The 12,165-nt window shown below is 42.8% G+C and overlaps 1 protein-coding gene across 4 annotated transcripts in view; it reads left to right on the forward strand.

Moving 5' to 3' along the window:
• Window positions 1-5,129: 5,129 nt before the first annotated feature.
• Window positions 5,130-12,165, forward strand: part of ZBTB46 (zinc finger and BTB domain containing 46) — a 103,782-nt gene continuing 96,746 nt past the window's right edge. For 3 of the 4 annotated variants that reach the window (XM_038750205.1, XM_038750206.1, XM_038750203.1), the window contains exon 1: window positions 5,130-5,205. The gene's annotated coding sequence lies outside the window, so the exon portion shown is untranslated. Of the gene's footprint in view, window positions 5,206-9,437; window positions 9,504-12,165 lie in introns of those variants that run through there. The other variant, XM_038750204.1, reaches the window with a different exon arrangement.

Consider the following 12,165-nt stretch of genomic DNA (forward strand, 5'->3'; position numbering starts at 1 on the left):
ACAGGAATTTATCTCCTGATTTACAATTCATGCTTGTAAAATATTTTTAAATGGGTACCATTTGTAATATTTTCTTTTCCTAACTTCTGCTGTAACTTTCTCAGAGAATGAACCACCCACAAAATTGGAAACTAGGTGTAACTGGTAAGCAATCCCTTACTGTACCCAAAAGCCGATGGATAAAATCGCAAATGAGCACACAAGAACTAAGTTTAGCAAGTAAGCCAAAAACGTATTTTGGGATTTTCGACTCAAAAGCGATTGATGAGTTTCAGAAAACAAAACAAGTCTTCCTTTTCCCCACGGACTGAAACAATAACAAAAAAATCCCCACATTTCAAAGTGAAGGCAAATCCTGAGAATCGTTCCCAAAGTCCAGGAAAACAGACTGGCCAGGAAACCTCCACCAATTTCCCCCATCTGAGCTCGCTCCCGGTTCCCCTGTCAATCAACCCATCAGTGGTATTTATCGAGCGCTTATTATCATTATTAATCGTACTTATTGGGCGCTTACCATGTGCAGAGCACTGTACTAAGCACTTGGGAGAGTACAATATAACATCAAACAGTCCCTGCCCACAACGACCTCACGCTCTCTCTAGAAGGGAAGACAGACGTTAATATAAATAAATAATATATATGTGTATATATATTATATATATGTATAATATATACATATAATAATATATCTTAATATATGTATATAGCTAATATATAATATGTATACATAATATATATAATATATATGACATATAATAATATATATGTATATATAAAGATAATAATATATCTTAATATATGTATATATTATTTATTTGTATGTATTATGTAATATATGTACATATATACATATATATGTAATATATGTACATATATATATATATATATACATATTACTGTGTGCAGAGCACTGTACTAAGCTCTTGGGAGAGTACAATATAACATCAAACTCATTCCCTGCCCACCACGACTTCACACTCTAGAGAGGGAGACAGATATTAATATAAATAAATAAATAACAAATATATATTACTGTATGCAGGGCACTGTACTAAGTGCTTGGGAGAGTACAATATGACATCAAACACATCCCCCGCCCACAACGAGCTCACACTCTAGAGGGGGAGAGGGATGTTAATATAAATAAATAAATAACAGATAGAAGATTACTGTGTGCAAAGCACTGTACTAAGCGCTTGGGAGAGTACGGTATAACATTAAACACACACTCCCTGCCCACAGCGAGCTCACGCTCTATAGGAGGAGACGGACATTAATATAAATAAATAACAGATATAATAGTACTGTGTGCAAAGCACTGTACTAAGCGCTTGGGAGAGTACAGTATAACATCAAACACACAATCCCTGCCCACAGCGAGCTTACGCTCTATAGGGGGAGACGGACATTTATATAAATAAATAACAGCTATATACTACTGTGTGCATTAGTAGGAGACAGACATTGATATATATAATGTAATATACAATATATTAATAAAATCATATAATAATTGTTTTGATGCCTGTCTCCCCCTTCTAGCCTGTGAGCCCATTGTTGGGTAGGGCCCGTCGCTATCTGTTACCGATTTGTACTTCCCAAGCGCTTAGTACAGTGCTCTGCACACAGTAAGCGCTCAATAAATACGCATGAATGAATGAATGAATAAATAAATACGATTGAATGAATAAATAACAGTTCTAGATTACAAAGATGCAGCGAGGTTCAGTGGTAAGAGCCCGGGCTTTGGAGTCAGACGTCATGGGTTCAAATCCACGCTCCACCAACTGTCAGCTGTGTGACTTTGGGCAAGTCACTTCACTTCTCTGTGCCTCAGTTCCCTCATCTGTAAAATGGGGATGAAGACTGTGAGGCCCCCGTGGGACAACCTGATCACCTTGTAACCTTCCCAGCGCTTAGAACAGTGCTTTGCACTTAGTAAGCGCTTAACAAATGCCATTATTGTTATTATTATTATTATTCTCTGTGCCTCAGTTCCCTATCTGTACAATGGGGATTAAGACTGTGAGCCCGCTGTGGGACAACCTGATCACCTTGTAACCTTCCCAGCGCTTAGAACGGTGCTTTGCACATAGTAAGTGCTTAATAAAGGCCATTATTATTATTATTCTCTAGGCTTCAGTTACGTTATCTGTAAAACGGAGATGAAGACTGTGAGCCCCCCGTGGGACAACCCGATCACCTTGTTACCTCCCCAGCGCTTAGAACAGTGCTTTGCACATAGTAAGTGCTTAACAAATGCCATTAATATTATCATTATTATTATTATTATTATTATCTGTGCCTCAGTTCCCTCATCTGTAAAATGGGGATTAAGACTGTGAGCCCCCTGTGGGACAACCTGATCACTTTGTAACCTTCCCAGCGCTTAGAACAGTGCTCTGCACATAGTAAGTGCTTAATAAAGGCCACTGTTATTATTATTCTGTAGGCCTCAGTTACCTCATCTGTAAAACGGAGATGAAGACTGTGAGCCCCCCGTGGGACAACCTGATCACCTTGTATCCTCCCCAGCGCTTAGAACAGTGCTGTGCACATAGTAAGTGCTTAACAAATGCCATTATATTATTATTATTCACTGTGCCTCAGTTCTGTCATCTGTAAAATGGGGATTAATACTGTGAGCCCCCTGTGGGACAACCTGATCACCTTGTAACCTCCCCAGCGCTTAGAACTGTGCTTTGCACATAGTAAGCGCTTAATAAAGGTCATTATTATTATTATTCTCTAGGCCTCAATTCCCTCACCTGTAAAACAGAGATGAAGACTGTGAGCCCCCCGTGGGACAACCCGATCACCTTGTTAACTCCCCAGTGCTTAGAACGGTGCTTGGCAGCATAGTAAGTGCTTAGTACTGTGCTCTGCACCCAGTAAGAGCTTAATAAATACGATTGAATGGATAAATTAATAATCTTCTAGACTGTGAGCCCGCTGTTGGGTAAGGACCGTCTCTATATGTTGCCAACTTGTACTTCCCAAGCACTTAGTCCAGTGCTCTGCACACAGTAAGCGCTCAATAAATACGATTGAATGAATGAATGAGTGAATGATGAGGCGACTGTGAGCCCGCTGTTGGGTAGGGGACCGTCTCTATATGTTGCCAACTTGTACTTCCCAAACGCTTAGTACAGTGCTCTGCACACAGTAAGCGCTCAATACATACGATTGAATGAATGAATGATGAGGAGACTGCGAGCCCGCTGTTGGGTAGGGGACCGTCTCTCTATGTTGCCAACTTGTACTTCCCAAGCGCTTAGTACAGTGCTCTGCAAACAGTAAGTGCTCAATAAATGCGATTGAATGAATAAATGATGAGGAGACTGCGAGCCCGCTGTTGGGTAGGGGACCGTCTCTCTATGTTGCCAACTTGTACTTCCCAAGCGCTTAGTCCAGTGCCCTGCACACAGTAAGCGCTCAATACATACGATTGAATGAATGAGGAGGAGACTGCGAGCCCGCTGTTGGGTAGGGGACCGTCTCTAAAGGTTTCCAACTTGTACTTCCCAAGCGCTTAGTACAGTGCTCTGCACACAGTAAGCGCTCAATAAATGCGATTGAATCATCATCATCATCAATCGTATTTATTGAGCGCTTACTATGTGCAGAGCACTGGACTAAGAGCTTGGGAAATCCAAGTTGGCAACATAGCGAGACGGTCCCTACTCAACAGTGGGCTCACAGTCTAAAAGGGGGAGACAGAGAACAAGACCAAACATACTAACAAAATAAAATAAATAGGATAGAGATGTACAAGTAAAATAAATAAATAAATAGTGTAATAAATATGTACAAACATATATACATATATTGAATGAATGAATGAGGAGGAGACTGCAAGCCCGCTGTTGGGTAGGGGACCGTCTCTTAAGGTTGCCAACTTGGATTTCCCAAGCGCTTAGTACAGTGCTCTGCACACAGTAAGCGCTCAATAAATACGAATGAATGAATGAATGATGAGGAGACTGCGAGCCCGCTGTTGGGTAGGGGACCGTCTCTCTATGTTGCCAACTTGTCCTTCCCAAGCGCTTAGTACAGTGCTCAGCACACAGTAAGTGCTCAATAAATACGATTGAATGAATGAATGAATGAATGATGAGGAGACTGCGAGCCCGCTGTTGGGTAGGGGACCGTCTCTCTATGTTGCCAACTTGTACTTCCCAAGCGCTTAGTACAGTGCTCTGCACACAGTAAGCGCTCAATAAATACGATTAAATGAATGAATGATGAGACTGTGAGCCCGCTGTTGGGTAGGGGACCGTCTCTCTATGTTGCCAACTTGTACTTCCCAAGCGCTTAGTACAGTGCTCTTTGCACAGTAAGCGCTCAATACATACGATTGGATGAATGAATGAGGAGGAGACTGCGAGCCCGCTGTTGGGTAGGGGACCGTCTCTATATGTTGCCAACTTGTAGTTCCCAGGCGCTTAGTCCAGTGCTCTGCACACAGTAAGCGCTCAATAAATACGATTAAATGAATGAATGATGAGACTGTGAGCCCGCTGTTGGGTAGGGGACCGGCTCTCTATGTTGCCAACTTGTACTTCCCAAGCGCTTAGTACAGTGCTCTTTGCACAGTAAGCGCTCAATACATACGATTGAATGAATGAATGAGGAGGAGACTGCGAGCCCGCTGTTGGGTAGGGGACCGTCTCTCTATGTTGCCAACTTGTACTTCCCAGGCGCCTAGTACACTGCTCTGCACCCAGTAAGCGCTCAATACATACGCTTGGACGAATGGGTGAATGAATTCTGATTCTGAACCCAGGTGGGTGGGGGGCCGGAGTAGTAGGGGGCGTGGCCAAGGGGGCGCGGACGGACCAATCAGGAGCGCCCGGGCGCGCGGAGTAGTAGGGGGCGGGCCCCGGCGGGCCAATGGGGAGCGCCCGGGCGCGCGGAGCGGCGGGGGGGCGGGCCCGGGCGGGCCAATGGGGAGCGCCCGGGCGCGCGCGCCGGGGGCGGGGTCGGGGTCCGCACGCGCTCCGCCGGGCGCCGCTCGGCCGCGGCACGGGCAAGGGGGGGGGGGGCGCGCGCGCGCCGGGGCGCGCGCGCGCGCGGGAGCGAGCGGGGGGCGGCGGCGGCGGCGCGCTCCAGTCGGACGGACGCGGCTCGGACCCCGCCACCGCCACCCGGGAGGCTCCGGGGGCACCGAGGACTGGGCATCCCCGCCCCCCGATGGGGTAACAGGTAAAGCCGCTACTACGACTCCTCATTGTCCCCCTCGCCCCCCCCACCCTCGTCCCTGCCCACCTGCAAGGGACCAAACCCCACCGTGCCCCCCACCCCCGGGATGCCCCCTTGCAGGGCCACCCCTGCCAGCTGCAAGAGAGAGATGAAGCCGTCGGCTTCTTCTCCCGCCCCCCCCCCCTCCTCAATTGTGCCAGGCCGGGGTTGGCAGGGAAGGGGAAAAAAGGGGGGCGTGGGCAGATACAGGTCCCCCCCCCCTCCTTTCTCCTTCCCTGGCACCAGGGTTGACGACGCCCCCCTCCCCCTTTATACCCTGGCAACGCCGCTTTTTGACCCCCCCCCGCCGAGGACCACAAGGAGAATAATAGTGATGGCATTTATCAAGCGCTTACTCTGTGCAAAGCGCTGGGGGGGGTTACAATCAATCAGTCAATCAATCAGTCGTATTTATTGAGCGCTTACAGCGTGCAGAGCACTGAAGGGGATCAGAAGCACCAGCCCTCGGTGGGGTGGGAGAGGAGAGGGGGAGACACATTGTGCCAAAGGGGCGGGGGTTTGGAGGAAGACCGTTACCGAGGCGAGGTGAGTGCGGTGCGTGCCAGGGTTGAACCCCAAGACGACCAGCAACAGCCCCCCCAACCACCCACCCACCCCCTTGCCCTCCCTCCCTCCCTCCCGTAACCTCCAAAAGGGGAATTTTCCAGCTGGTAATTTCTGCTGCGTCAACACCCAGCTCCAGGGAGAGGAGACAAGGGGCATTTTAGCAGCTCCCACTGCCCACTCAAAACCCCAGAATTAACATCCTGCCCCCTCTCCCCCTCCACCACCACCAAAAAGGAAAAAAAGAAATCCAGCCCGTGGGCAAGTTGCACCAAGAGTTTCTGAAGAGTCCGTGGCTCAAAACTGCCTAGAAAAGGGGGATGAGGTAATACAGTGAAGCTTGTGTATTTCTTTCTTTCTCCCTCTCTCTCTCTCTCAGGCCTGTTTTGGGTTATTGTCTCCCCCTAAAGCCAGACACAGATCGCCTGGCCTTGCCTCCATTTTAATTACAGGCTGAAATGGGGGAAGAAGTGACCCTAGAACAAAACTGCCAGATCATTTCTCTCCCCTTTGGAGAGGGAGCTCATTCCCCGTTCTGGTTTGGCCAGAATGTTTATCATCATCGTTTCATCCGTACGTGGATAGTCCTACATACTGAGGGGAGGAGATCCAACGGGGTGCCTTCCCCCTTTCCCCCCCCTCACCACCCCAAAGCGGTATTTATGGAGGCCAGAGAAAGGAAGGTGTGTTTGCAAAAAGAAGGGCTTGCGGTGCTGGATTGTCTTTGTCTCTCTGTAAATAGACATGTCAGTTTCCCAAAGTAATCCAAGTCGGTGTCTGATAACTCAATCTCAGATGACAAACAAGGCGTAGAGCTGATTTTTCAGAACTAGCGGAGGATTTCTAATTCTCAGGAATCCTCACCGGTTTAGTATCTCCTAGGGATAATGCAGCATCAAAAAGCTGGACCCTCAGGAGCCGAAAGAGTTCCTCGGGAAAAGCAGCCTGTCAGGAGCTGAAATCGTACTTGAGGAAAATCCGAATATGTGGAAGCAAAATTGTCTTTTGACACTTGCCAAGGAAATATAAACAAAAGAAAGTTTAACGGAGATCTCAAATGAATTTCCTCATGCTTTTTTTTTTATTTTACAACCTCAATGATTCATTCGGTATGGATTACAGTGACAAGATTATTATCAGCATTGTTTAAAGAAATGCTAATTAGAAAACGTGTTTTGCAAACAAGCGCTGTTTCAGACACCTGTATTGAGGTTCTCGAGTGCATTTTAATTGTATCAATTGTATAATCCTTCATATTTGACATTTATTGCGATGCCCGCTCTTCCACTTGGTGTTTAGAAATTGAATGGACAATAAACATTATTTTTCCTCATTTGGCATCTTTAGCTGTTCAACGCAGGTATTACTCTTACCTTGGAAAAGAAACTTTCACTTGGACAAAAGATAAAAGGACCTTTTATAAAAACAAAAGAGATGAAAATGAAAACTTGACAGGTCTCACAAGGGTGTTTGATTATGACAAAGTCTATCGTTGTGTTCATTCATTCATTCAATCGTATTTATTAACTTTCGTGTTCATATGAATGTTAGAATGCAGGGTTTGCTATCCTTCCTCACCTTTTTGATGTAACAAGAGTTTAAAAATTATGAGCATACTGTTGATAGGTTTTATTTACTTCCCTTTGATATGAATTTAATCACTGTTTCTCTCAAGTTCTGTAATTATTTTGAAGTCCTTTTTGGATGGGAAGGAATGGGTGGAGTGGATTGTTACCATCGTAACATTTTCTACATGTGGTGAAAAATGATCACTTTGAGGTATTTTGAGATCTAACGCTTATAGCTTAGACTGCCCCATGGGCCAGCCTGAGAACTACAAAACAATATTTGGATTTGAATTTACAGGAACCCTCATTTACATGTTCCTGAGAATTCGGATTGGTTTCTGTTAGACTAATGAGATAATTACTTTTTAAATGGAGGTTTTGGGCGATTTGTATTTTCTTTCCTCCTGATCAGGCTTAGGGTGTGATTCCATTCCATCTTCTTGGGTTTTTGTAAATGACTGATTATTTTTTTATCTATGAACTGTAAATCTTGAGGGCACTGAAGAGTTCATACTGGACTAATTTAAGAAATCTTTGGTACTCTTTGATCAATTCTAAGGTACGCATTATTAAATAACCTAGACTGTGAAATATGGATCTTTTTGCAGGATTTTTTAAATTTTAAGAGAAATTGGGCCACGTTGTCCCTGTGGTCTGTGTTTCTGGGACAGTAGTACAGCAGTGGATGCTTTGTTCTTTGTCAGGTTTTTATAACAGCTGTAAGAGCTCAGGAAAACCAGTTTAGCGAGCATTTTTTTTTTTTAAAGCTGCACAAGCTCATGAACTTGAAGGATTTGCTCGCTGTTGCTTTAAAATGCACCCAATCTTGGTCTGACAGTGCTTCCAGCCTTTCTCTCTGCTGTTGTGTTAAGGAAAACAGGCGTATTTTAAAAGCACAATTCCTCCTTGCCTTCATATCCCAGCTTTAGATAGCTCTAGTCTTTATGCGGAGAGGTAAGCATACGCAGTCGTAAAGTTACTTATTCTGTAGCTTCAGGTTTCCACCCCATTCACATTTCATTCTAAGATGAGAAAAATATTTAATACAGCAAATTGACCCTTCCTGAGTTGCTGCACTGTTGACTATACCTATTTTAATTGGCTGTATTAGATTGTTCAATGATGATAGATAGTTAAAGATGCCACCTTTCCTCTGCTACTACATTTTTAGTTTAGTGGCCAAAAAAGGAATAACCGGACGTTCAGTCGGATCCACAATAAGGAAAGAAGGCTTAGTTTGAATCTTTGAAATCATACTTGCAGTTCTCATTTAGGTTTATTATATCAGATGAGGGCAAGGAAAAATGTTCACTTCCCAGTTTTTTCCCCCCAAGTTGGGGACCTGATGTTTCTGTCTGCCATTGCATCTTAAACGTTTAGGCATCACTTAAGCAGAAGCATTTACACACCGGCATTCCTGTTGAAAATAAATCTTACGATTCATTTCAGTAGTGACCAAAAAAAAAAAAAATGCCCTACGGTGTTGTCTCTGGATTGCCACGGCATAACAGGAAAGAATGAATGGTTCCTGACAACCATGGGGAGGAGATTATTTTATTAAAGAGCAATAATGAAACTAGTACATAAGTGTGAGACAAGTACATTTGTCCCCTTATCTGACCTGAGAAATATTTTCCAGCTGATTTGGTTGAAAATCTGTTGTCGCCTCTTAATTGTTAGTAAAATAAAAGAATCTTACGTTTTTCTGGGGTGTTCGTGTGTGGGTTTCTAGCTAATTTGTAGCATTTTGCAATCTACCATAAATTTAAAAATCAACCCTTGGGTGTCATTAATTTTCCACTGTGGCCAGGTGACTGCATGGGGTTAACCTGACCTGTTTCCAGAGAGTCGATCTGTTTTAAATCTCAATCGCCAGAAATGTTTCAAACTTTAAATTAACTTCTTTGTAATTATTTTGTAGTAACTGGTGCCAACTAGGATTTGAAGTACTATGTTAACTAAAAAAATAATGAAGGTTTTCAAGCAAGTTCACATATTCAGACCTAATGCTGTAATCTGCAGAAACTCAACCGATTCAGATCTAATGCTGTAATCTGCAGAAACTCAACCAAAAGCAGTTTTCCCCAGTGAGGGAAGAATATCATCTTCACTGTTTTGAAATCACCATTGGTGTGTCTTTTTTTCTTGATTTCTTAACTTCCTAGAAGGCAGAATTATGTCACTGACAATGAACTACTGATTAGTGAAAAATCATTTTCTGGCCTGAAAGTAAAGCAGAGTATCCTTGTTGATGATCTCTTGCTTTTTTAAAAAAAAAAATGTATGTACCAACATTTAGTAAGATTAGTTGAAAAGATCAGAATTCTTGTTGTGGAGTAAAAACTTGTTTTTCCATTTTGGTGGGGGAAACGTGTAACTTTCCCATCGTTTCTTTTGGGAGCAGTAAATGCTCTGACCATCGTGATCATTTCTTAAAATTTGTGTACTGTTTTGAAATAACTCATGGCTTAGCAAATAATTTTTCAGCTGAAGATATGACAGGCTGAAGATTTACTGTAAAGGATGTCTTATGGATGGCGCTTTAGCATACATCATAAGACCTTTGTGAGTTCAGCAGACCTTTTCCTAAAATAATAATAATAATGGCATTTGTTAAGTGGTTACTTTGTGCAAAACACTGTTCTAAGTGCTGGGAAGGATGCAAGATAAAACATATTGACCCTTTACACAGAGGTTTTCTTGCTACAGAGCAGAGTTATTTGGGTTTAAAGAAGCACTTGCCTCACTTAAGAGTTTTGGAAAAGGTCCAGAGAAAAGTAGAGCAATAAAAATTAATAATTTGGGGAAGGTTAGAGAAAGCCCTGTGAAAAGGATTAAGGAAACTTGGGTTGTTTAGCCGGAAGGAGAGATACGGGTTGCTTTATCATTCTCGTCTGTATGCATATAGAGGCTGATTTATTCTATACTCTGACTATTTCTCCTATTCATTATATATTTTAGTGTCTGTCTCCTCCAATAGATTGTAAGCTCCTTGAGGGAAGGGATCACATCTTCCAACTCTACTGTACCATACTTTCCCAAACACTTAGTAAAGTGGTCTGTCCACAGTAAGCAGTCAATAAATACCATTGACTATAAGGAGGATGATAAACAGTTATTCTTCAATTCCAGAGTACCAAATGAAAGAGAATTGTAGTTGGAGCATTCAGTCTATTGGACATACTGTAAATTAGAACTTCTTCAACTCTGAGACAGAGTAATGAAACCTCTCCCTAACTTCTGAAGCAGGATGTCAAAGAAGTTTGTAGAATCACCACTATTATGATTGTTTTATAGTCCCATATTTTGAAGGGATGAAATTCTGCCATGCAGGATTGTATAGAGTACGGTTTTAAAAAATAGACTCAGATGACCTCTGTATTCTGGTTCACAATATCTTTTTTCCAAACTTGCTATATTTGTGCTCATGAAAAAGGATAGTCATGCTTAAAATCAGACACGTACCCATTATTCAAAAAGTTCACGTCCTTGAAAATGTCAACTTGAGAGTCTTTGCTTCAAAGGATTAGGAAAAAAGGATTAGCTTTATTTTAGTGATGGGTAAACTGCCTTTAGAGATGTTAGGGTTAGACTGGGGCTAGAAGGCTAGTCAAGAGAGCATGGGCCTAGGAGCCAGTTGATTTGAGTTCTAATTATAACTTTTATGTGGCTTGCTGTGTGATGTAGGGCAAGTCATTTAACTTAATAATAATAATAGCATTTGTTGAGCACTTGCTATGTGCCAGACACTGTACTGTGTGCTAGGGTGGATACAAGCAAATCAGATTGGACACAGTCCCTTTCCCTCATAGGGCTCACTGTCCTAATTCCCATTTTACAGATGAGGTAACTGAGGCACGGAGAAGTGAAGTGACTTGCCCAAGGCCACACAGCAGGCAGGTGGAAGAGCCAGGATTAGAACCCATGATCTTCTGACTCCCATGCACATGCTCTATCCAGTACACCATGCTGCTTCCCAACATACCAGCCTGTTTCCCCATCTCTAAAATTGGACTAATAATACCCATTTCTCCTTAATTCACAGGGACGTTATGAGGGTAAAATGAGTTAATGGTTGAGGAAGTGCTTTGGATTAAAAAACTGTGGATGCAAGAGCCTTGCATGAAGTTCTGTGGAGATTTATAAAGAAATTAGAAAATCCCTGCCATATGGAAAAATTTCAAGTAATATCTCATGATTTGTCTAAGGAGTTTGGTCCATTGCAAATCTTGACTCTTTTTTTTTCTATTATCTCCATTAGACAATAGGAGAATCCAAGATTTCTATGACCGTATTTTAGAAAATTCTCATCTAATATGCATGGAGTTACTAACAACTGTCAATGGATGGTTAAGGATTAGGTTCAACTTCTAAATTGTCTTTTCCTGTACCATAACAATCTCATAGAAGATTCTTCCCAACTTCCACCTCCTAATAATAAATATTTGCCTTGAAGCATCAGATTGGAGTCCATTTCTTTTTTGTCCTATTTTGATTTGTGTCTTTCTTGTAATCTTTTTTTTTTTTTTTTTGGACACCTCCATTCCTTTCTACCATTGGGAAATTGCAGCATTCCATTTTTCTAACATATAATTTGTTTCTTTTTATTGACCACCCATGTTGGCTACAGTATGGAAGTGCTTCCCGACTATTCTTCTTGCACACTGCAAACTAAACAGTGTGGAAGGTAGCCGGGCAGTACTTGCAGCTACCTATATTGGCTCCATTCTGACTAGATGAAAAGGAAAAGAAATGAACCAGAGAAAGGAAAGGTATTAAGAGGAAAAACTGC

Source organism: Tachyglossus aculeatus, chromosome 8, assembly GCF_015852505.1.
Source record: "Tachyglossus aculeatus isolate mTacAcu1 chromosome 8, mTacAcu1.pri, whole genome shotgun sequence".
NCBI lineage: Eukaryota > Metazoa > Chordata > Mammalia > Monotremata > Tachyglossidae > Tachyglossus > Tachyglossus aculeatus.